Source organism: Eumetopias jubatus, unplaced genomic scaffold (assembly GCF_037043125.1).
Source record: "Eumetopias jubatus isolate StellerSeaLion01/CBP00866 unplaced genomic scaffold, mEumJub1_p1.0 scaffold_6, whole genome shotgun sequence".
Taxonomy (NCBI): domain Eukaryota; kingdom Metazoa; phylum Chordata; class Mammalia; order Carnivora; family Otariidae; genus Eumetopias; species Eumetopias jubatus.
The window spans coordinates 99,385,882-99,410,126 of NW_028274812.1; the positions used below are offsets into that span (position 1 = coordinate 99,385,882).

The 24,245-nt window shown below is 38.6% G+C and overlaps 1 protein-coding gene across 1 annotated transcript in view; it reads left to right on the forward strand.

The window, feature by feature from the left end:
- The window catches only part of PKHD1 (PKHD1 ciliary IPT domain containing fibrocystin/polyductin), a 465,684-nt gene that overhangs the window by 261,247 nt on the left and 180,192 nt on the right, over positions 1–24,245 (forward strand). The window lies entirely within an intron of this gene.

Consider the following 24,245-nt stretch of genomic DNA (forward strand, 5'->3'; position numbering starts at 1 on the left):
TATAAGTGAAGAATTTCATAATCCTATGAAATCCAGAAAAAATAGCTCAGCTTACCTTCATTAAAGGTGGAATACGTAGTCACAATGCTACAAGGAGTTAGAATAATCCATTAATGGGATATGTTTCTTATGTGACGGAGAACAGAGATTTGCAGAAAAATTCTAGTGTCCCTGTGTTTGAAAAGACATAGAGTGTTTGGAAAGAAGCAATTTGCAAATGCTTTCTTTTTTTTTTTTTGCCTTTTGTGGCTCTTTTAAAAATAGAACTTTTAAACTTTAAATAAAGAATCGTTCAAATATAGAAAAATGATGAATAAGTTCTTCTGTTGCCATGATTTTTCAAAGATGCTGGAAAAGGAAACTGATAAATAAAACAGAAAAATAAAAGTCTATGTATGTATGTATCTATCATCTATCTAGAACTCTCTTTCCACATAGACGCATATGGAAAAAGATGATTCTTCAGATAAACAGAAACACACACCCATACTTTAAAAATTTTTCTTTCTTTTTTTCTTAAAGATTTTATCTTATTATTATTTTTAAGTAACCTCTACACCCAACATGGGGCTCAAACTCACCACCCTGAGATTGAGTCACATGCTCCACTGACTGAGCCCGCCAGGTGCCCCCCCAATTTTTCTTTCTTAAAAGCGAGTCTTGAAACTCCCAGAAAATCTCCCTAGGCTGGGAAGAAAATGTTTTTCAAAGAACAAATATATTTTCCCTAAAAGACCTAATTTCATTTATGGCTTAATGTGAACTTCCTAAGGTAATACTGAATTTAAAAAGATCCATACTGGAAGAAGAACGTTTGGTCATCTGCAAAGTGATAACAATGATAATGTCCAACATTTATTGACAACTAACAACATCGCAGGAATGATTCTCCATATGTTAACTAATTCAACCCTGACAAGAACTTCCTTGCGATATAAGTGATATCATCATCCCTATTTTTTTAGGGTTTTATTTATTTATTTATTTGACCAGCACGCATGAGTTGGGGGGAGGGGCAGAGGGAGAAGCAGACTCCCCACTGGGCAGGGAGTCTGAGATCCCAGGACCCTGAGATCATGACTGGATCCGAAGGCAGATGCTCCCAGCTGAGCCACCCAGGCACCCCGGATCATCCCTATTTTTACTGACAAGATAACAGAGGCTCCGGGCGGTTAAGTAACTTGCCCAGGTTCTTGCAGTTTGCAATTCAGCAGTCTGAATTTTAACCCAGGCAGTCTGACTTGGAGGCCTTATTCTTAACCCATCAAGTGCATTCCCTTTCTAAAAGGACAAAGAGGAAATGACAAAGAGTAGTTGTGTCGCTTGTTTTATTTAGGATAAAGAAACGAAGGCAGAATGATTAAAACACAGTAACCACCTCTGGGCATTGCTGATGTGCTGGTATAGCTGTGCATAGAGAGATGAGGGACAGGAGGGGGTGGGCTGACCAGTACGAACTTGAACTATTCTTATCATCCAACTCCTCTCTCATCCACCTCTCTCAATGGAGAATGTAACTTTTTGAATAAACAAGCTCATGACTCATTCCCATACGGAAGGGAAAAATCTGTTCTGTCTCAGCCATTTCTTTGATGAATGTAGCCAGCAGATTGGCCCTGGGCTATGGTTTTTCCCACTAAGCAAGCTGCTTCCCCCACCCCATGCAGGAAGCAAGTGAAGCTTTTGAAGGTTGCCAAGCTTTTAGTATCCTTTGGGATGTCCGTCATTCTTCAATCCTTTGTTCGTGCATGGTCAGTTTATAAGATGGGCCTGAATTCTCCATGAAGCTGCTCTTAAGTAGCACGGAGCAAAAATAAATAAATAAATAACTAATAAATAAATAAATAAATAAATAAATAAATAAATAAAATATAAAAATAAATAGCACAGATCAGTGCTTTGGAAAGAAGGGGGGCAGGAGGGTGAGGCACAAATGTTGGCTCTATAAAGTATCTTTCCGTTGGTCCTTCAGTGCTATTGTGGGAATCAGAGAAGTGAAGATTTTTCAACTATGCAGTTATTGTTCATTATTTCTGGTTTCCAAACGGAAAGATAAGTGCATAAAAACGGGTGTGTAATATGTAATAAATGAAGTCCTTATTGTGCTGTTGCCTTTTTCCCCTTCTCTTCTAAGCTCTCTTTTAACTCCAACAAACAATCTTACAGTGGCCCTCATTTTAATCCGGTGGTCTCTTCTGTTTGGGGTCTCACGTAGGAGCTGTTCTGGCTTACTTTTCCTTTCAGGTTTTTGGCCAAACCTCATATTTTGACCTCTGATGGACCTTTAGGTTAAATTTACCTTGTCTTTCTACTTGTGGTTTTGTATTCTTGACCTTTGCCTAGCTCTCCCAGTTTCACTCATTCCCAGTCTTCCTTGAATCAAGTAAGTTTGTTCACCCAAGTGTGGCACAAAATAGACAACAACTATTGCTTGAGTGACGTGCACAATCTCAATGCTGCCGCCCATAATTTAATATTAGGATTAAATCTTTGAGTTTGACGGGTTTGATACAGCACAACTCTAAGACCGTGCAGGTCTGTGAAAAATAATGTCTTCTCCTTTGAGCAGATACCTACGAATTACGATTTTAATGATGATGCTGTTGACGATGATAGCAGCAAGTATAATTTGACTGCTTGGTGTGTGCCCTGCACTCTACATGTTCTCCATGGATTTTCTCAGTTAGTTCTCACAACTACTTTATGAGTGGATCCTGCTGCTGTCCTCCTTTTTATAGTTGAGGAATCTGAGACACCGAGAGGTTAAGTAACTTGCCCAAGTTTTTTCCAGCTAGTAAGTCAAGAGGCTGCGACAGGAAATCAGTGTGATTCCAGAGCCCTCTTTATAGTGTTATTTAAAAGAAAAAAACAAAACTCACCATCCCTGCCTGTTCTGATTCATCCAAATCTGATTGCCTATTATACAGGAATTATGCTTCTCTGCTTATTGTTCATATTGTCTCCTTCGCTTGGAATTAAGAATAGGAAAACAACAACAACAACAACTATTTATTGAGTACCTAGCATATGTGAGATACTTGAAGAATTCAATCTTACCACATCCCCATTAGGTACATGTACATGGGAGAACGGGCAAAACTTCCCAAAGAGGTATCTGATGTAATGAGCCTTTAGTAGAAGCATGTGCTTTGCTTCTGGCAGCAAATGTAGTTGTAATTCAAGTTAACCCTTCTTTCCAATTCAGTTTGGGCAACACTTACTGAACACTCAACTGTGTTCGAGGCACTGTACCAGGTACTCCTGATCTGGGGCTCCAAAGGCAAGGCAGATACACCATGACCTCAAATAGCTAGGGATTTAGCTGAATCAATAAAACACAGAACACATAATAATACAACAAATAGCTGGCATCAGCAACGGAAGTGTATTGAATCAAAGTGTCTCAGGTGAAGGGAAGAGAGATGGCTTCATGGCGGAAGAGGACCTTGGAAAATGGAGTAAGAATCTGAGGGGCAGTTAAGAGAAACAAAGGCATAGTGGGGAGTTAGTGATGCTTCAGGAGATGAGGATGGAATGTTGACAAGGATAAACCTGGGTTCACATTTGCACTTTGACATTGACCAATTGTGTGACATTGGACAAGTTTTAAACTTCTCTGACCCTCATCTATAAAATGAGGGCTGTAATTAATATGGATGTCATGGTGTTGAAAAGATTAAATAAAATAATGTCAGTACACATGACCACTGCATAGAGTATTGGCAGTAATGGAATTAGAGATGAAAGCTGTGATTTTTAATGTATCAGGTGCTCTTTTCCCTCATTTTTCCATCTGGCTGCCCCTCTTGGCCTCTGGTATTAGCGACACATTGTATTTGCTTTCCAATGGCTTATTATTTAATTTTCACAACATCCTTGGGAGCTAAATAGGTAATAACTATTATTACAGTAAAAACCCATTTTTACATAATACGATTTTAATGGAACTGCTGATTTTACAAAATGAAAGTGACTGGTAAAGAAGATTTAAGTGATACTTTTGAACCTCTAATATAATTTTATGGTGTTTTGTGTATTTTAATTCATTAATAAAGGAAACGTGTAGAACATTCCCATCATTATTCAAATAGAATAGCATAATTTTTCAATAAAATTCTTAGGGTAAATTGCCTATTTCCATTTTCTGGGAAATCAATTTTATGGAATGACCTCAGACCCATCCTATTCCATAAAAATAGGACTTTACTGTACTAATAAAAGATATCACTATCTTAAGTATGGTACCATTTTCCTCCAAGGCGTTCTATCTTTATAGACATTGGATTTTGAAAGAGCTGTAAATTCTTCTCGGCGGTATTGTATGGAGTAAGCTAAGGTAATTGTGAAGAATTTGCTTTGCATTTTAGTTTATGATAACTTTGCTTCCCACAAACAAGTATATCTGATTGTCTTTGCCTCCTAAATATTGAGAGAATTGGTACAAATGCATTCTAGACATCTTACAAAGTGGAAACAAGTTCTATCTAACATATTATACAAATTGCACCTTCGCAAACATAGATGGTCAATGGGTGAAATAATCCTGCTAACCTGTGCCCCAAATTTTGTCCTGAAAGGACGTGATGGATTTGTATATGATGTTTCCAAGGCTTTCTCTGAAGGAATTTCAGCCATGACAGGATGACATCCTTTTCACACAGAGTAGGCTTAATGAAAGGAAAATGTGTTTTAATTCCAAATGATAGGATTCTGTTTTGAAGGCTACAGATATGATATCATATAGCCTCCAGCGTAGTGTGAGTGTGTGTGTGAGTGTGAGTGTGTGTGTGTGTGTGTGTGCGCGCGCGTGTATGATAGAATTCACTGTGTTCCCCTTTCTCTGTATTACTTTGAACTGTCCTTATTTGAAAAAATGAATGGAAGAATACTGTTTTTCCTTTATAATAGTTCTTCTGTTTGTTCTGATTTTCAATACTTGGGTATTTTAAATGGCAGAGAAGCTCATCAAAGCCATGTGATGTTCAAAGATGGCAATATTTAAAGCATTTCTTTGTTAAATCACAAGGCATTAAAGTTGGTGATATGAGGTGAAATGATCATAAATCAGGAAGTAATGTTGGAGGGGAGAATTGCTACAGAATGTTGTAATCATAGCATTATTAGCTTGATTTACCTTTTTCTTACTTGAGATTATAACTACTTGAGGCTAAGATACATGTAACAAAGATTTAAGTCTGCAAAGTCAATTAGAAATCAGATATTATAAATAATATGTTCTATCCCTGTAGATTGAGTGGTTTTCAGTATTCTGACCTCATCCCATTTGGGTGAGACCAAAGCGTCTTGCAAACCATCACCCTATTTATTCTGGATCACTGGCAAATGGAAAAGGGAAGAAATTTAAGCTTAATTACCGGGGTCCTTTTTCCGATGCCTGGCATCAGAATGGTGACTGACAAGTTCTGGAAATCTATTTCTATTTAACAAACCACCTGGAAACTTAATAGCTTAAAACCCACCTTTTATTTTGCTGACAATTTTGTGGGGAAGGCTGGAGTATTCTTGTTTGGGATCTTCTGGGTTGTAGTGGTCTAAAAGCTCAACCATGGTGCATGGTTTAAGATGGCTCACTCCCATGGCCGGCAGTCGATGTTGGTTATTACTGGCTGGGAGCTCAGTCAGGGCAGTCAGCTAAAAGGCCTCAGTGTCTTTCCATGTGTGTTTCTCTGTGGAGCTTCTTGGGCTTTCTCACAGCATGCAGCTGGATTCCAAGAAAGAGCAGGCTATGAAGGAGTTCTTCAAGAGTGAGCAGTCCAAGAGACCTGGGTGGAAGTTATGTGTCTTCTTAGCCAACCTTAGCAGCCTCAGAATATGATGACCACCACATCCTCTTGGTCAAGCGAGGCAGTAAAGGCAGCCCAGATACAAGGGAGGAGAATTGGGCTCCACCTCTCAAAGGGAGGGCCAGCAAAGAGCTTGCAGCTGTCTTTAATCTTACCACGGTGTATGTGTTTATGTGTATGAGTGTGTGTGCATGCATGTAATTAGGAGCAGATGTACCTGACTTAATTCAAAAGGTTTGAGGGTTTTAGGGTCTGCTAAATTTGTACTGTCTTCTCTCTCTGGGCAGAATTTATTTAGATTCTGTTGGCTTACCTGAAACAGAAATTGAAGAACACCAGGAGACAGACTGGCCAAAAGATTTTAGTTTCTTTATTCTTCACAACCTGTGATGTTTGGTGGTCTTGTATTGCGTCTTTGCCGCCCAAAAGTAGGATTCTTCGACCTTCCAAACAAAATTGTGGGCCCCTGACCTGGGACTGCTCACTTTGGGAAGGGGAGTCGGATGACAGTGTTTGGGCTGCAGCATCTGTCCAAATCTTTATGTGCATGACCAGAAACCTCTTCTTGGGAGAGAGGAGTGTGCTGGGCTGAGGGGAAAAACAGAGCACAAATATTTTGAACATTTTATTTCTCTCAGGGCAGAAATTAAAAGTGCACAAGGATGACAGTCAGGATTTTCTTTTCCCTTATTTAGAATATGAATGGGAAAGCCATTCCTTAAGATTTTATGGGGAAGAACAGATGAATATGATATTTTAAGAGGTACTTTTGACACAGAAACTTGAATCAGTATTATTGCCAAATAAAAATAAATAAAAAGAAAATCTGAAACCAAAGATCAAAGGATCTTTAGATACTGTATAAATCTCCTTCCTTTTAGGCAGTTCCTTGGAGGAGAATACAGACCGTGAACATTGCTTAATGGTAAAGGGTGTTAAGGCCACGTTCTTCCCACAAGAAGGAAAACTCAATATCTCAGATTTCATGGGGCAAGTATTTCCATAGACCTCCCCAAATAGTTTTGAAATATTTCATGTAAATTGACTTTTCATATATCCATTAATTTAAGAATATACTATAGAAGCTCACTCTTGAAATCAATTTAAGTATAAAATCCTTTGCAATATGGAGTTCTTTGATGAACTGAATGATTACCTAGGAATTTATTTTGGGGTGTCTTTATGCGGATTTACTTGTATTAAGTAAATATTCATATATATGTAAAAATATGGATACATAGCATTATTGAAGCTGCTAGGGAATTTAGTGGCTATCTAATTCAACTGAAATGAACTAAGGTAATGCAAGTGTTTTAGAAACTGTAAAATGCTGTGAAATGCATTATTATTGCCCAGACTTTTATGATATATTGTACCAAGGATAAGAGCAGAATTTCTGTCTCCTTGTTCTCAACCCAGTGTTGCAAATTGCCTCCTGAAATTTTTTTTTAAGATTTATTTATTTATTTGAGAGAGCGAGAATGAGAGAGAGAGAGAGAGAGTACATGAGAGGGGGGAGGGTTAGAGGGAGAAGCAGGCTCCTCGCTGAGCAGGGAGCCCGATGCGGGACAGACTCCAGGATCATGACCTGAGCCGAAGGCAGTCGCTCAACCAACTAAGCCACCCAGGTGCCCTGCCTCCTAAAATTTATAAGAAGGGATATCGTTGCTTTATTTGTTGTTTTAGATTTCTGTTTCCTTAAAATAGGATTACATCTCCAAGACACAGCTGTAGCCTCGGGAATTCCTTCTACTTGCAGTGACCATGATTCAAATGGCTTCTTACAAATTAATAGTAGCGGTACCCTAACTACTGAACAAAGCCTGTAACGGAGTGCCCTTTCGAGGAGTGAACAATTCCAAACAGGAGTTGGAATTAAAAAAAAAAAAAAGTATTTTTATAGCTATATAGGTTTTCTCCATCAAAATTAAAGTCCAGTTAAAATAACAGCAGCACAGAAATTTTTACTTCCTATAAGTGACAAAAGGAGCATTATTTAAAAAAATATTAAAATAAGTTGATATCCTTTTCCTAATCTCCATTTGTCAATCTCTGCTCGACTGACTCAATGGTGTTTGTTTCTGGGCTAATTAGAACTCACTTAGAATCTTCTCTCGGGACCCAAAGTCATGTAGGTCCTTACACTCTTAATGGCTTGCTAACTTGCTGGAACTAATGAGAGTTCTACTTGAATTGAGTGGTTTTTCAAACCCTTTGCTGTCATAACTCACCTGAGAAACATAGTCATAGTCATAGAAACAAAGTCATAATGGACTTTGTCATAGTCCATTAGTATTAGTATCATAGCGATTTTTTAGGAGGGGACGTATTTCCTCAGGGTTTGCAGATCATAATTTGGGTGAGGGAGCAGGCTGGCGTTGACAAGTGTGAGGTATCTAAGAGGCCCAGGGCTTATTTTGGTAGTCACCCCCACCTGGAGAGTCACCGCTTTTTATCAGTTTACAAACTCCTGACTCCAGGCTTCCAAAAGTGAGACCCTTCTGGGCACCTTCTGTTCCAGCCAAACGGGTATGCCTATAAAACACCCATGGTGCTTTATCTTCAGTTGCAGTAGATGTGATTTCTTGCCACTATAACAACTTCTTTCTCCTCCATAACCTCTGAATACCTCCATGCATAGTAAATACTACTTTTTCAAGAAACTACGCATTATTTTCCTTAGGACTTTTAAGTGTACTTTGACCTTAATTGTATAAACTACCAGCTTCATAGTAGCAATACATGCATTGGTGGTTGCTATGAACTGTGGGGCTATGGTGGGAAGCAGAACTGGCAGGTTTTGGCATTTTATTAATTGTGAAGAGTAGAGAGAACGAGCCTGGAAAGAGTACTCAGAGCTTTTGTGCATGCGTGAATGGCTGGGGATGCTGTCAGTAGAGAGAGAGGATGCAGGGGAAGGAGTAGATTTAGCAGGGAGGATAATACATTCCCTCAGACATATACTAAATTTCATGTGCAGATGCCTGAATGGTAACAGGAAATGTGGACCAGAAGTTTGGGAGGGAAGCCAGTTGGGAATCTGGACTTAGATTTGTTAATCCTCTGAAGAGTTGACTGAGGAATCTTGGGGACTGAACTAGGGTTAGAGCCAACAGGAGAGCCATCACGCATGGCCATAAGGAGAGGGTAGGATGCAGCATCTTGGAGGAAATTCTAATTTAAGTGGCAGGAAAAGAAACCAGAGAAGGAGCAATCGTGAAACTAGGACATGAGCTAGGACAGCAGAAGGCAAGAAAAGAGCAACACCGAGATGGTGGAGGTCGTTAACAGTAAATGTTCCAAGGAGGCAGAGAAGGATGGTCATTTAGAAATTGCCCGAGGATAAACTACCTACTCCCTGGAAGCTGCTACAAGTCAAATGCAAAATCTAATGCTTGTCTGGTCTTACGATTTCACACAACTACATTGGATCCTTATGGAAACCCTTGTAGAGATCAGTGTCTTTAAGGATCCCCATATCTTTGTTAAAATTAAAACCAGTTACTCTCAGATGAGACAGGAGCACTTCTAGGGTGGCAACCAAATTGTCTCTGGTCACTCTCTGGTTAGAATACTAAATGTTCTAAATTAATAGGCTCCTATAATAGGTTAATTCCAAAAGAATCGGTCAATTTGTACAGTTCAATCCATTTGGGAAAATAGAATAGACTATAATCTCTAAGATATCAACTGTCATTTCCTAAAGGGGCACAGTTTTACGAAAACACAGAACAGGACAATAGATAATTTTTAAAAATATGTAGAGGATTGTGTATAATTCTTACAGTGGGTTTCATTCTGGCGGTAAGAACTGAGGGTCATATTTAAGACAGGCAAGAGTAGGTCATCAGAGCACCTCGGATTCCTTTCAACTTCAGGATACTGAAAGCAGCATCCAGAGATTTTGATATTTATTTTCAGGTGTTGATGTTAGGAACAAATTTCTTTAAAGTCATTAGTAAATAGAATGATCAGCTACTCTGGTTTACCAGGACTTCCAGTGATAACACCTAGGCAGTCTATGGAAAACAAGGATGGGTTGGTCAGCCCACTAAGAAATCACTTTTAAAGTTCCTCCCAACCCCATGTTGTATGGTTTGCATTGCTACAAATTTGCTGAGAATTAATGAACTTTTTCTTGCTTTAAATACATAAACTGTTATTTTCCCTAGTTTTATTCCCTCAGGAAATTTGTCTCATGGAATTAATATTCTTTGAAGAGACACAGGCATTTCTTATAAGCGAAGGGGACCTGAATGATTGCATATGCATTTTGCCCTCCTGGTTGGGGTTGAGGAAGTAGGGCCAAGTAAGGAACAGCTGCCCATGGGGCCCTTAATCTAGAGCAGGGCTTTTTTCACTTGCTTTAATTGAATTACATCTTTTTTCTCTTTACTTCATGGTCTGTTTTTCCATGCAGATATTCTTGGAACGTAGAATTAAATAATTCATGATTCCCCAAGTATTGGTTTGGTAGTGTATAGCTGCCATTTCTTGAGTTGATTATATACTTTCTTGAGGTTGCTTTTGGAGTTTCTTCATACGCAGAGCTTCACAGATGAAAGAAGTATGTCCAGTGAGGAGGCGATTAAGGGCAAAGTCCAGCCAGCAGGGGGGCAGAAGGAGCATAGGGGGCTTGCTGTCAACTCCTGAGTCACCACGCTTTTATGCAACCCAGGAGTTCTTAACTTTTCATGTGCTCTAGGTCTGACTGGCGGTCTGGTGAAGACTAGATCCATTCTCATAATAATATTTTTCATGCATAAGAAAAATAGGATTATAGGGGCACCTGGGTGGCTCAGTTGGTTAAGTGTCTGCCTTGGGCTCAGGTCATGATCTCAGGGTCCTGGGATAGAGCCCCACGTCAGTCTCCCTGCTCAGCGGGGAGTCTGCTTCTCCCTCTGCCTCTGCCCCTGCCCCCTGCTTGTGCTTGCTCATGCTCTCTCTCTCAAATAAATAAAATCTTTAAAAAAAATAGGATTATATATATGTTATATTAATACAGCTATCAAAATATTAAATAATAAAATTTGTGATATATATGCTTTATTAGAGCATTAAATGATAATATCTAGTGCTGATTCTAATTACTATCATAATTTAAATGTTGTTGTAGCTATTCTTCCAAAAGTATTGCCACATATTCCTTCTCTCGCTGTAATTGTGTGCTATTCCTCCTCTGGAGAAGTCGGTCCTCACTCCTCTCCCTTTGAATCTGAGCTGGCCAATAAATGATGTTCTGGGACTACCAGGCGGTAGGTCACAAGAACCCTTATATAAGAAGACCTTTTTGTCTGAATGTCTTACTTGCTGTTGGGATGCTCCCATTTCAATCCCTTAGGCTCAGGCTATGGGAATCCCAAATCATGTGGAGAGGCCATGTCTTTCACACTGATTGTTGGCCCCAGATACACGCTAGCTTGTAGGCAACACCAATTTCCAGCCATGTCAGTGATCTATCTTGGACATCCAGGCCAATTGAGCCCAATAATGGGGTCTTGCTGACAACTCTGAGAGATTTTTTTTTTTTCCTTTATCTGAAAACACATTAAAAATCTCCTGTTTTGTCCTTGGGCCAATATTACTCAGGATTTCTTGTAGGGTTAAATAAGGTTCTGTCCTCTAGAATTCCACATGGGCCCTAGAGGAGTTAATGGTCTCCATGCTATCCAAGAGAGCAAAAAGTGACAAAAAACTTCCCCTGTAAGTGAACATTGGATCTTTTTTTCCCAAAATTGATTTACACTTATTCCATCATGCCATTTGCACACTGTGCCTGATATTAAAGCAGAGTTCGGGAATCATGACTATATTGAACAATTATTTACTGGGTACATGTTTTATTATGTGCCAGGCAATTGGCCTTATGATGGGGACAAAATGGTGAGCAAAACAGTTTTAATACCTAGGTGGAACTTACTGCTTAGTATGAGAGACAGAAATGTAATCACGCATACAATTATAAACTGATAAAATTAAGAATTGTGCCATAGGAAATATTTAGAGAGTTCTGAAATCATATACCATGAGGGCCTGGACTGGAAAGGAAGTGAATCCAACTAGGTGAACCATATTGTAAGGCTAAAAACAACCATTTGTATATTATTGCTAATAATAAATGTATCCAGAATTTCTCAAATTGTTTCCTATGAAACTGGCTCTTTTATAAATATCACATGGGAGAAAGATAACAAAGTAAAATGAGCCTAGAAAATTTTGGACTAAACACAGAAAAATCACTTCTTTGCATCTGGTCTCTTCAAAGCCTTTTATATAGGAATACGGATTGTGTAATTTCCAGAGGGGATATAGTATGTGCTGTTTCTCAAAGATGTTTAATCATGTAATCCTTTTATTCACAGAGCAGCTCATGATGCCAGAGTTTTAGGGAAACACTCTTGAGTACAAAGTAATCTCACACTTAATCTAATCCTTGCAAGGGCTCCATGGGGTTGGGTATTCATTCGTATTAGGTAAGATTAGGTCTTCTGTGAATAACAAAGACCCGAGATAGAAGTTTATGTCTTCTTAATAATAGCAGTCTGTTCCACAGGATGAGGGATTTGGACTACATTTATCTTCTTGCTTCACCATGTGTTGCTTCCATTCCCAAAGTCACTCTGTGGTCTGGTATAGTTGCTGGAGCTCCAGCCATTGCAACCGCATTCTAAGCAGCAGGAAGTATAAAAGGATTCTTCCTACAAGTCACACATGACACCTCTTCTTACATCTTACTGGCCAGACCTTACCGAGTGGCCATAACTCGCTGGAAAGGAGGCTGGGAAATGTGATCTTTTGACTAGGTAACAATATATTCAGCTAAAAATTGGAGTTTTTGTTACAAGGAAGGAGAGGGAAAATACTAGGAGGCAGCTAGTGGTCTCATTTTACAGCTGAGAAAAATGAGCCCCAAAAGGGGTGCCAAAAAAAGCTCAGGGATGGTAGAGACAGCACAGATTCAAATCCAAGCCTCCAGATTCCTTGGGTCTCTCTAGGTCATTACACTATACCTATTTACACATTTGGGAGGGATCAGAATAGAGCCTTTGAAAGGATGTGATATAAACAGGTAACGGGTCTAAACCTGATGATCCAAACAGATAACACCATTGTCAAGTATATTTTTAAGGGAAAGGTAGGAATATATATTAGAGGAATATCCCTATATTTGGAAATTAGCAGCACCTGATTAACAGAATCTGTAAGTGAGGTGTGACTGCCTTTCGCTATGGATGTATTATTAAGACCAGGATTCTCTTTGTCAGGCTGCTGTGCGCTCCAGGCCTGCTCTGCATCAAACGGCTTGTCCTCGCTTTTCTTCATTTGTAACATCAGTGATGCTCTGCCAGCCCTGGATCCTATATGAAGCCATCTGTTTGTCTCTCTTTATTTACATGATAACATCACCTGATGGCAATTTAGTGTCTGGATAAAAAACATTGCTCTTACCTAGATTGAGCTGGGTTTTTGTCTGGTTTAATGACAATGGGCTCATCCCTCTGACTGCATTTCTCAGGCGGTGATAGTGGGTGGAGAGATGGTGTCCATCAAGCCCGCATGGAGGGTTTGCACAAAGGTGGTGAACTCACTGCACTGTGTCAGGACTGGCTGGGCTGTGCTCAGCAGTGCAAATGGCAGCCTCACCCTGCTGTCCTGCAGGACATTGTTGGTACCAACGAGAACTTGTCGTCTCCATGCTCCCAGTGTCCGGGATAGCCCAGAACAGGGTGGATGCTCTTCGCATCTTCTTTAAAGAAGTGGATGAGTGAGTGAGTGAGGGAGGGAAGAGTGAATCGGATAGAACTCCAATTAAATCCCGGGCCCTCGCTTCCATCCATATTGATGGCGCAACTGCTGGATCTGGGAGAGATCAGCAGGAACAGTCGCTTGTTGGCGAACGCCTTGGGTGGTTGCCCTGGGGACACGGCTCTAGTTCTGAATCAGAGTGTGGGCACTGACAAGCCAGATCCTTTCCTCTCCCCTCAGCCCATCACAGGGCAGGGGCCAGGGTGTGGAAGTGCTTTCTTCTTGAGAGACCTAGGGAACGAGTGTCTAGAACAGAGCCTCCTCTCAACAGATGCAGGTATTTATCATTCCAATCTTCACCCCTGTGGCGGTTTTTTCTTTCGAAAACCCTGGGGAAAAGGGAAGTGGGCAGGATCCTAGGGGTAGGATTCAAGCTCAGCTACCTCTGGCAAAGAAATACAGACACGTTCCTCTGACATAGAGTGGGTTCCAGAGTGCTGACTCCTAGATCCTCCTGAGGGACAACTGGAAAATTAGCCCCTAGTAATACGGATTTGTCTCTGAGATTCTAGAGTTCTGGTAATATGGGAGCAGAGGCTTTCCTGGAAGCCCATGACTCCCCCCTCACTCCTCAGGTGAAATACCCTGCCTCGAGTACTCTGACTTTATCCAGGTTGGCTTTTCTTGTACTCCAAGGGGGATCGAGCGCTTGCTTTTTTAATTTGGGCTAGCTTCAAGCCTGATAATGAGAGAGGGATGTCAAGCTGTGATCTGTTGCCTCAATCTTTTATGTCATCACCATCTTTGATTACTCTCCTTGTCTCTGTTTTCCTTCATTTGGTTGATTTGCTTTCATGAACGGCATATTGACATCTATCTACATGCATATATATGAGGGTAGGGGAGGTGAGTCTAGGCATTTGTTAGCTGTCTAATGGAGTGGCTTCCAAAAATGGGGCATGAAAGACAATCCATGGAAAAGCAGATAAAAAAATCCTAAAAGCTTTATTTTAGTTTGTTTTTTATCCTATCCCTTGGAAGTTTTACCTTTGTATATGTTTGATGTTGTAGATAATATGTATTATATTGCAAATTTATCATTAAATTTAGAAGTAAATAAATATTGAGAATAGATGATTAACATTTTATTCATCTAGAGAAGGAATATTTGACATTTATTTGAATTTTAATACCATAGTAGTGTTTAATAACTATAGTAAGAATCCCTTTTAAAAGTACTTACTAGTAAAATATGGGCTGTATATGATACACATCATTCTATACGTATATGATTTTACAGAAGCTTTTAAAATTAAGTGATAGAATATAAAACTAGAAATTTGACTTCAAGAAGCTTAAATATAAGTTAAACTATGGAAATCTGGAAAACTGAAATGGTCAAAGGCAGCAAGTTTTCATTTTCCGAAGGCCTTGGTCTTTTTTTTTTTTTAATTTTATTTATTCATGAGAGAGAGAGAGAGAGAGAGGAGGAGTAGAGGGAGAGGGAAAGGCAGACTCTGTGCTGAGCTCGGAGCAGACTTGGGGCTCGATCCCATGACCCTGAGATCAGGACTTAAACCGCAGTCAAGAGTTGGAGGCTTTACTGACTGAGCCACCCTGGCGCCCGAAGGCCTTGGTCTTTTGTATTGATTTTGTATATTGATTTCAGGAGCTTCCCAGTGCTTTCAAGGTAAATCTCAAACTCAGTTGTTCGGACTACGGAGCCCGCTGTGATCCGGCCTCATCACCCACCACGTCCCTGTTTGCCTTGCCCAATCACATCCATCTGCTTACTGCTCTTGGGTGGAATCAACTTCTTCTCCTTTCCGTTCTGGTGTGCCTCACTTTCCCCACCTCCCCTCCCAGCTCTCCTCCCCTTTCCACCCTAACACTCCCTTCCGGTTACTCCTTTTTGTCCCTTAACACTAGGCTTAGTGTCACCTCTTTCAAAAAGGATCCCTAAATGCCATTTGATTTAATTCTCCTTCCCTGTGTTCCTACAACACCTGGGGCGTATTTCTATCACGTGCCTGTATTCTGAAATTATGATTGCCTCTTATGTCACCTTGAGGACAGAGGCCACACCTCATTTGACTTTTTATATTTCTAGGGGAAAGCACAGGATTCGGCATGTAGCTGATACTAGGGAATGTGAGAGTGAGTACCTGAAAGAGTTGGTTCCTGCTCAAGGACTTCTAGGGACTTGGGAAGCTGATGGGAGAGATATCACTGTCATGCTGAGAATCTTGTCAAACAAGGGGTAGGTGGAGGGTGGTGGGTCCCTAAGAACCTTAGCAGCTGACAGGGAGGTGCTGACCATGTTGGGAAGCCCTGGTGGTCTGCCATGGAACTCAGTCTGGGAACAATTCAACACCAGAATTTATTTAGAACCTTTGAGCCAGAAACCTGCTCTTTGTGAGATACGCTTCCCACAGGGATGAAGATACTCTATGCAAGAGAACTCGGGCTCATTCCTTTTCTTAATGGAGTTCTCTGAACTCTACTATTCCCAGTAGGTGCCTCCCATTTCCCTTCTCCCCCGGTGAGCTGGTGGCCTCTCATTCAAGCTCCTCCTCCACACAGCTTGTCTCCTCCTTCCTTCCCGCACCTTCCACCTGAATGGTTGATGGGCCCCCTGTGGATCAGCACCTGAGGAACAGAGGGGCCTGGTGTGGCTCACCAATCGGGAGTTTAGAGCACTCTCTGGATTTACTGCCTCCCCAGCCTGCAGGCCTCCCGTGGCTTAGCATCTAGGAGGTTGACACACCTCCTGTGGTTGTAGCTAGCTAGCGAGCAGCTTGAGGATCTTCTGTTTGCTGTGAAATAGTTTCAGAGGTTACCTTTTCTCCTTTGCATAGTGTGCATGCACCTGTTTTTGTTTGTTTTCTTTTCTGGCAAAACTACAAAAGGAAGAGTGTAGGTGGGAAAACACTGCTGCCTGCTTAGAGCCATAAGATTGGCTACTGCAAAGGGACCCAAGTTTGGCTATTTGTCCAAAAGTTAAAGTCTCTATCATAGTACTGGTACTCTGTAATCCCCTCACTTACAAATGACTGAGGGGATTACAGAGGTGTCGTAAGTCTTTTATGATCCTCGTGTTTGCACCTGGTGTGTATTTAATGGTATCTTATGGCTCTGAATGAATTAAAGTGGCTTCTAACACTGCTTAAATTATCTTATTCATCGGGAAGCACCACTTGAGACGAGGTGGCCCCGTAGTTCAAGTAGGAGGGGAAGGAAATAGTTAAAAGGATTGTAAACTGCTAAAAAGGGCTTTTCCATTTTTCTGGGAAAGCGGCGGTTTGTATGGAAATCACAGCTTTTATACATTAAGTACGGTTATGAGTCTCTTCCCCAAAGCTGTGTGAGAAGTGTGCATTTTTCTCCCCCCTGGGGGAAGAGCAGAACAGAGCAGAGCAAAGGTGCACATATCTCTCTGCCAAGGTTTTTCAGGTGGCAAAAAGAAGGGAGAGATGGTTTGGTATTCCGAAAATGGAAGATTCATCGATAACAGCTCTGTTACACCAGGCTGAGTTCAAGCCTCACTCCGGGAGGAAAACTTGCACCACAATTTTTATAAACTCTTCTGTTTTACCATCTTCTCTTTTCCCGTCTAATTCCACCATCTCCCATCATGGGCAGATGCAAATCACATCACGTTAATAAGGGGCATGCCAGAATATTGGTGCCAAGTGCTGAACATGCCCTTCAAGATCTCAGGTTTGTTTTTTTTTTTTAAGATTTATTTAATTATTTATTTGAGAGAGAGAATGAGATAGAGAGAGAGTACCTGAGAGGGGGGAGGGTTAGAGGGAGAAGCAGGCTCCTCGCTGAGCAGGGAGCCCGATGCAGGACTCGATCCCGGGACTCCAGGATCATGACCCAAGCCAAAGGCAGTAGCCTAACCAACTGAGCCACCCAGGCGCCCCAAGATCTCAGGTTTTTTGAATAATAGTGGTCTGTTTAAACCAGAAAGCCATAAACAATGATCAGCAAGAAATGTTGTAGAAAATAGTGGAGGTATTTAAACTTAATTTTTTGAGCCAAAAAAGGGCATAAATTATGTAAATATAAGGCTATAGAAAGATATGACACATTGAGGATATTCAGATTCAGGATATTCACATGGAGCCTGACAGATAATAAAGTGCCCTGTTCATTAATAATTTTGAAAAGCTGTACATTATATAGGTGAAAACACATGTTAGAAAGGATAATATAATCCCAATTGAGAATAGCAGATATCCAAAAGGGGGCAACATGAAGGGGTTAAAGAATTCTTTGATATTTTTGCTTTGTGTATCTTTATATTATTTTGGACAAGAAAGATTTTTCATATATTATTTAAACTTTTTATAAAAGAATGAAGTTACAGAAGCCAAAACTAACTGCAACTAACTAACTAATTTATACTATGTCCAGTAGTATATGAAATTGGGTGTATAAGGCAAGAAAGGAAAGTATGACTCTTTTATTTGGGTACAAAGCAACATGAAGGAAAGTACGGATAAGGCAGCAGGAATAAGACAGATCTGGATTTGATCCTGACTCAGTCCTTTCTGGTTGTGTAATCTAGGGAATGTTACTCTAAACCAGGGCTTTCAGAAGTGTGGTCCATGGACACCTTGCTTTATTACTATTGCAGAGTTCATTCAAAATGCAGATCAAATGCAGATCACTAGTATTTTAAAACCATCTCAGGTGATTCTTATGCATGCTCAGGTTTAAGAACTTCTGCTCTCAGTCTTGGCTTCCTTGCATGTAAAGTGTGGTGCCAATGTCACAGCATCTTTATGAAGCTTCAGTGATATTTATATTAATGCAATGCCTGGCACATTAAAAAAACTGAATTCATATTATTATCTTATTATTTTAATGGGCAAATTATTACTAGTAATGCTACTATTAATACCATACTGTAATTACTGCTACTATTGTTAGATGCCAATGTCATAGCATCTTTATGAAGGTTCGTGATATAAAATAAATATCAATGCAATGCCTGGCACATTAAAAAAACTGAACACCCATTATTATCTTGTTATTTTAATGACCCGTTATTACTAGTAATACTATTATTAATACCATACTGTAATTACTGTTACTATTATTAAATTACTGCTACAAATCTTTCTTGTCCATCATAAGCCTTTAAGATGAATACACTTTGTAACCTTCATAACCACCTTATGAGGCACTATTACTATCCTTCTTTATCAGTCAAGCAAGCTGAGACTTAAAGAGCATAAAGTTCGTTGGTAGAGGGACAATATTTGGACCCAAAAGTCTCACTGGAGCTCCTACATGCCATGCTAAGGATTCCTTCATTTCAGCATGAAACTATGTTCTAAGTATTCATATGTGACTTTTAAAAAATTTAACAATATATCTTGGTGATATTATCATATCAGTGAAGAGAAAGCTATCATATCCTTTCTATATGACTGTATAATATTCCAGAGTAGGAACATAACATGATTTATTGAATTACTATCTTACTGATAAACACTGAAGATTTTTATTTTTCTCAGGGTTTTTTGCTTTTACAAAAAAGACAGCAGCAAAAAATATCCCTTATTGTATAAGTGGGAGAATTTCTTCACCCAGTTAATACCCAAAGTGGAGTCCATAACCTACCTTTCTCTGAAATCACTGGGCTGCTTTTTAAAAAAATGCAAAACATACCTTAAAGAAACACATAATCACCATACTATAAACTCTTCCAAAGCCCAGAAAAAAAAAAAAAAAGATGGAAGGCCTCCCAATTCATTCTCAAGGCGATAGAATTACTTCTAAATTTAGACAAAGATAGCACAATGAAAGAGAATTAGAGGCTCATCTAATTGACACTGATGAGAATCTTAGCAAATCAAATGTGCCCATGCTTTAGAAGACTCATAAATGATTAAATAGGGCTTAATCCTAGGAATGCAAGGATGGTTCAACTTCAGGAAAAAAAAAATCTATTACCATAATTCATTAAGGCAAAATTAGAACTTTTTCTCTTCCTTCCCCAAGACTGCACTTTGATTCTTTTTTATAATAATGAGGCACAATTTTCACTCTATGGAGAACCAGAGAATGGTAAGAACTTTACTTTCCCTCTCCCCACCTTATCAAATTCAATGATGGTCTCCATCTACACTGCTCTGTTCCTCTACCCAAGTATGGGTTTCTTAAATACCCAGACTGTCCAAGGATCCAGAGCCCACAGGGTCTTGGGAGTTAAAGATGGAATTGTTGTCTATTGTAGGGAGCTAAGTATGAGTGAGCAGAGAAAACTATTTTAGGGGCAGAGACAAGGATGGGATAGTAAGGGCTGAAGGAGGGACACACAAATTGAAAACAGAAATTACAAGTTTTAATGGTACCCCATCATAAGTCTCTCAGCATATTTGGGACACTGAGGGGAAAACTTCTGCAAGCTATTTCACATAAGATTTAGGGCAAATAAATATAAAATCTAAGCAAGACTTTTGAAGGTATTCCATGTCCTTTTTTTTTTTTTTTAATATGCAGGCTCCCTCTGGAATGTGGTACACAGCTATTTGTATGCCTTAACTGAGGACAAAAGCTAATAATCACAGTGTGCCAAACTTATCTGCTTCCCACCTGAAGGAAAGATGATTACATGGGTGGTATCAAGAGGATTTTCCTCAAAGCCTGCTCAATCTGTAAAGGAGAAAGTATTTGATCAATTTCAGTAACTGCTAAACAACCAAAATTGTCAGGTTAGAAATAGAAGGAATTTTCCTCAACTTGATATAAAATACTTAGAAGAAATCCACAGGAAACATCATAACCATGAAAGATTAATTGCATCCAACTAGAGTCAAGAACAAAACATGAATGTCTACCATCATTTTTACCACTGGCGGTGTAAGACAATGCAGTAGAATAAGAAAAAATATAACAAAGGGCATAACTGTTAGAAAGAAGGAGGAAAATAATTATTGGTAAACCTGCATCATTTTTTTTCCTACAAAAATACAATAGATTCGAGTGAAATACTATTAAATAAGAGAGGTCAGTAAAATGACTGGAAATAACACCAACATACAATGAGCAATCGCATTTCTAATTTAAAAAGGTAATAGGCAAAACATTCTACTTTTGATTTTAAAAACCATAAAATACTTAGATATAAACATAACAAGGCATTCATATGTCATATAAAAAAAAAAAACCCTCAAAACTTTGGTAAGTAGAATGACATACCAGTACAGGAAAATACTATTGCAGAGATTCCCTCTTACATGAATCTAGAAATTCAGGTGTTCCAGTTAGAATTGCAGCTAGTTTTTTAAAAAATAGAATGGGAGAAGGTGATTATAACATTTTTAGGGAGAAGCAAATAGGCAACAATAGGCAAGAGTTTTTTTTAAAAGGAGGTTAATTTGTGGAGGCTTATTCTAGATAAAGCTCAGCAATCAGAGTGGTGTGGTATTGACATTAGACTAGAAAAACAAGTGGAAGTGAATGAAACAAAATAAAGTCCAAAAACAGATCCATGGATATAGGAGAATTTACTGGATGGTTAGGATGGCTTTTCAAAACTGTGGGGAAAGACTAAATTTCAGTAAACAATGTTGGAAAAATTATCTACCCATATGTTAAAAAATTCTTGTTCTATTGTCAAGCTCTATCATGCAGGCTATACTAAAAAGCCCTATATTAAACATAAAGGAATTGAAAAGAAATATCGGAGACTATTTTTTATATTCTTGCTTATATTCTGTGGAAGGCCTTCCGAATAAGACAGAGAATCTAGAAAGAGGAAAAGAAAAGATGGAAAAATTTGGTTGCATAAAAATTAAAAACTTCCCTATGATCAAAGAAATTGTAAGCAAAGCTAAAATTCAAGCCATGAGGACAAACTATTTGCAATACACAGTACATGACAATACATATTATTACAATATACAAAGAAATCCTATAATTTTTTTCTGAAAGAAGAAAAACACTAATTATGGTCACAGAGAAATGAGCAAAATGGCCAAAAAAACATAAAAAAAATTCTGAACCTCACTATTAATCAGGAGAATGTTAATTTAAAAAAGTTAGATATTGGGTACCTGGGTGGCTCAGTTGGTTAAGCATCTGCATTCAGCTCAGGTCATGATCTCAGGATCCTGGGATCAAGCCCTGCATTGGGCTCCCTGCTTGCAGGGAACCTACTTCTCCTTCTCTTCCCTGCTCGTGCTCTCTCTCTCTCTCAAATAAATAAGTAAAATCTTAAAAAAAAAAGAATAAAGAAGATGTGGTATATATATACAATGGAATATTATGCAGCCATCAAAAAATGAAATCTTGCCATTTGCAACAACGTGGATGAAACTAGAGGGTATTATGTTAAGTGAAATAAGTCAATAGGAGAAAGACAATTATATGATCTCACTGATATGTGGAATTCGAGAAACAAGGCAGAGAATCATAGGGGAAAGGAGGGGAAAAATGAAAGAAGATGAAATCAGAGAGGGAAACAAACCATAAGAGACTCTCAATTTCAGGAAACAAACTGAAGGTTGCTGGAGTGGTGGGGGGTGGGAGGGATGGGGTGGCTGGGTGATGGACATTGGGGAGGGTACGTGCTATGGTGAGCGCTGTGAATTGTGTAAGATTGATGAATCACAGACCTGTACCCCTGACACAAATAATACATTATATGTTAATAAAAAGAAAAAAATATTAGATATCCTTTTTTGGCTCCCAGATTAACGCAGATGACCAAGATTATGAAAGTTAGCACTTAATTGAGTACTTGCTGTTTGCTATATATGTGCTCAATACATTGACATTCTTATCCTCCTAATAACCTTATTAGATATATTGGATACGTATGATTATTATCCACACTTTATAGATGAGGGTTTAGTTGAAACTGTTACATTATTAACATTATACATTAACAGAAATCTGTAACTTGTACTTGATTCTCTGCATACTACCTTTTTTGTATCCCACATCTTCCCCTTCTCTGGATTTACTTTTTGTTTCCTGACACATATCTTCTAGTAATTCATTCATAGAACACCTGAAGAACTTTGTTGATCTTGTCCCTTTTTTTCTAGCACACAAGACTGAAATCCTTTTGGTTTTTATTTTTGTATGTAATTTGTTATAATCTTTGGAAAACTTTCAGGATTTTCTCTTACTCACTGGACTATTTTATTATGAGGATATATTTTTCTTTGACCATGGAAAACTATTCCCTTAATGGTTTTCTTCCTGATGTTTTGCTTGTATTTTCCTTTTGAAACACATAAATAGGTATCAGGACTTTAGGGTATGTTAGTATGTTTTATAAGCTTCCCCCACTTCCCCTATTTTCAATTTTTTACTCTTTTTTGCTTTGGGTAGAATCTGTGTGCTTGATTTTGCATTTCAAACTTCTAGCACTATCCATTGTTCTATTTACTCAGGCTACTGATTAAAAAACTTTGTTGATCATATAGCACTGTATGTTAATCATACTTCAATAAAATTTTTTTGTATGATGATTTTAAAAATACCATACATCTAATTGGTTTTTTTTTATGGATATCGTTTCTAAAATATCTCTGGAAATATGCTCAAACTAGATCCTTCTATTTGCTCTATTTTGTATCATTTGGTATTTGTTCTGGGATTATTAAATTGATTATTGATTATTCAGTATCTCTCTTTTATTGTTCTCTGTTTATGTTTGTATTTACAATTCCTTGTTTGCCTATTCATGGGTCCTTGTTTTATTAAGTTGTGTCCAGTGACTCTGGGTGAGTAAAAATGTAATAAGGAGAACTTTCTGAAGAGCAGTGTAATCTCTGCAAGGTACTGGCGTTTGGTTTTGTCCAAATATTAATTTAGCAAGCAAAAACTGAAATCAGAACAAATTAAAACGTACTAAACTCCAATCCCAGTGGCAGAGTCAAAATTTTTCTGGATTCACAGATACTCAGCAATAGGAGGCATTTCACAAATAACCCAAATGTAAAAGAGGCAAAAAATGGAAATGAATGGGAAAGGAACACTATATACCATGTAAACTAAAGACACTAGAAATAGAAAGTCAAAAAAGGCAAGTCAAGTAAGAAACTGCATAGCTAACTCTTTTCCACAAGGCATTGGTAGCAGTGCAAAAAAATTATAAGTCTGGCAAAGACAAGAAGAGAATTCAAGAAAAGACTCTGTCAATCTCTTTCCCTCTCCCGCCACCTCTCTCTCAGACAGACACATACATACACACACATGACTACAATTTTGCCTAAGCAAATAAGAGATATAACCAGTTTATTTTTAATTTTGGTTACAATTTTTGAAATGTTTAAAAATAGTGCATTTGCATTGTTCAAAATTAAAAAAAAAACACACAAAAAATACTCATTGGAAATTCTCCCTTCATCATCTGTCCTCCATCTAGTTTCATTTCCTAAAAACAACAATGTTACTAATTGCTTGGGTATCCTTCCAGAGATATTCTACTGCATGTACAAAAAATTTTAAATTACACATATATACATATATCTTTCCTTAACCATTTCCTTTACATAAATGATAGCATATTATAAGCTGTGTTGTACCTTGCTTTAAAAGATATTATTTGAAGATTTTTCCATAGTATTACATTAAGTACCTCTTAATTTTTAAGAGTTCTGTTGAAGCATAATTCACATTCCATACTATTCATCCATTTAAAGGGTACAATTCAATGACTTT